The following is a 2,902-nucleotide window of genomic DNA, read 5'->3' as shown; positions in this document are numbered from 1 at the left end:
TTTATTTATTTTTTAAAAAAAAGGGCTAAGTATGTGTAAAAAAGAAAAATACAGCAGTGTAAAGTACTATAATAACTACGGTAAAAATTACTATAGTAAGGATCTGTTTACATTTACTTAAGTTCAGCTCCAACAAGTTCAGCTCCTAATTTCCCTCTCTCATAAAATATTAATTTCAGCTCAGTTCAGTTCAGTTCAGTTCAGCTCCAATTAGTTCAGTTCGGTTCAGCTCAACTCAGTTCAGTGAACAACCCTAACTGCGGTAAAAGATTTTAAGAGGACAAACCCAATCTTATACTCCCGTCACCGTACTATATGCCTATAAATTAGAAAATAATAAATAAACAACAAAGATACTACTTGTATAACACGTTTAGGTCAAGTTTTGCACTAGCAGGCCAAAATTTTCCGAAAGACTTGTCAGGTAATTGCAAAATTATGGTGAGGAAGAAGGGTGGGAGAGGAAGGGCATCATCATCCAGATCGAGTGGAAACACTGCAATTTCATCCGGTATAATTTTTCATCATCTACTAATTAATTAATTTTACTTCTAATATAATGTGTATAATCCTATGTATGTAATTGGTTTTTTTTTTTAAAAAAATTAATCGTATGTTTTTTTTTTAATTTTGTTTAATTAAGAGTCTTTGTTACACCACGTAGAAGAAGATACCGCATTACACTTTAGTGGTTAATTAACGCTATATACCTCATTCACGTTTGAGAGTAACCATAGGGTTATTAGGGTTTTTTGCAATCATTAATCAAGTATTCAAAAAACATACAAAAAAAAAAAAAAAAAAACAACATACTTCATAAATGTTTTATTACTCGGATATCGTGGTAAGTTAAATGAAGTGAAAAGGGAAATACCCGTCCAAACTACTTCATTGTGTTTTGTAGTTTTTTTTATTATTATTTTTATGATCGATATAACGACTAACTGTTATCATGTTTGGTCTGTATTGTAACTGCCGGAAAGTCATTAGCACTTCACAGAATAAATAACCTTAAAAATGATAGAGTTCCACTAAAAAAAGCTACTCAAAATCTTACAAAAGTAATCATGGATGAAAGTATTCAGTGCCAATGAGAACATATTTAGAAAAAAGTGAACACGGGTTTGAGGTAAGGATTTTTTTCTGTTATATAATAAATTCTTAATGAGAAAAAAATTATTTGTATTAAGTTTTACGGTGATGTTTGCAGCAAGTGAGAACGGTAACGTTTGGAGAAATCAAATATGAAACAGAAACATTTATATTTCACTTTTTAGAGGCGTCGGTATTTTTTTCGGTCTTATATTAGATTTATTGTTATATTAATGTACTCCATATGATTTGATGAGTATTTTGTATATTATGTGTATTTTAAAAATAAAAATAAAAAAAAAAAAACCAAAAAACAAAAGTGTTCATTTTGACATTACACTTATTTTTTTTATAACTAGGTACAATCCTACGTAAACAAATTATATTAAACTATATAAATATTAACAAATTATGTGAAAACATATATTATTATAATATATTTTAAATAAAATTGTTTGTCAATTGAATCCATTATGAGTGAAAGTTTATATCGATTAAATATTTATGTATATTTTTTTTTTGTAGAGTGATTTTCATTAATTTTCTAAATTGATGAGTAAAGCAATGCAGGCTGATATATCTGTTTTGGTAAAATCATTTTTTTACTAATATAATTTTAAAGTGCTAAACTTTGTTTTGTATTCATATTTATATTATATCTATAAACAAATATAAGAATGAAATTAATGAGGATGAAAAAATAGAGCACAAAAAAGGGTTTATTTACTGATCTCCACTTGGTCTGTTTAAAGACCCTCATAAGTTAAAAACAGTGGCTTCAGTAATGAATGTAGGGTAATATTCTAAATAAGAACAACTCACTTCTAATGGTTATTAAATTTTTTCATTTTCTTAAAATATTGTTGTTCCTTAAATACAGTTATTATTATCGAATAAAAAAAAAAAAACTGCTGCTACCGAATGCTTCATTCTGTTAAGAGACTTTTATGCAAAAGAAAACAAGACCAACGTCCACACATTATCCAAGATGTTTTGGACCGAGCATGGAAAGAGTGGGAAGATCCAGAAAAACCGAAGGGGAAAAGAAGGTTATTTTTTTTGTCCCAAATTTGTTTATCCCCTCTTATAAGATACATATCTTATTTTGACTGACTTTTTTTTATAACAGTGTTGTGTTAAGCAAAGAAGAAGATGATGAAAATGATGATAATGAGAAGGATGAAACTAGGTTAGTATAGCTTTTTAGTGATTTTCATTGATGTAAAAAGTTTCTCTTTTTGTTTTAGACTTTTAATGATATTCAGTTTTTCTTTAACAACAGTAGTTTTTAATCATTTTCAGTTTCTCTTTAATAACAGTAGTCTTGGAACCCAAGCCTAAGAAAAGGAGTTGTCATTTAATAACAGTATTCCTGGAACCTAAGCCCAAGAAGAGTTATCATCAGATATTCAGATCAATCAGAAGATCAAGGTAGTTTGGTCATCTGTAAAAGCCATAATACTTTCGAACTTTTCTGTCTTTTATATATATATAAATATTTATTTTTTTATAATTGGGTACAATCCTACGTAAACAAATTATATTAAACTATATAAATATTAACAAATTACGTGAAAACATATATTATAATAATATATTTTAAATAAAATTGTGGGTCAATTGAATCCATTATGAGTGAAAATTTATATTGATTAAATATTTATGTATATTTATTTTTTTTGTAGAGTGATTTTCATTAATTTTCTAAATTAATGAGTAAAACAATGCAGGCAGATATAGCTGTTTTGTTAAAAAAAAAAATTTACTAATATAATTTTTAAGTGCTAAACTTTGTTTTGTATTCATATTT

The sequence above is a fragment of the Chenopodium album genome, chromosome 2 (genome assembly GCF_948465745.1).
Source record: "Chenopodium album chromosome 2, dcCheAlbu1.1, whole genome shotgun sequence".
NCBI lineage: Eukaryota > Viridiplantae > Streptophyta > Magnoliopsida > Caryophyllales > Amaranthaceae > Chenopodium > Chenopodium album.
The sequence above is the reverse complement of the archived record's forward strand: the minus strand, read 5'-3'. Positions refer to the sequence as shown.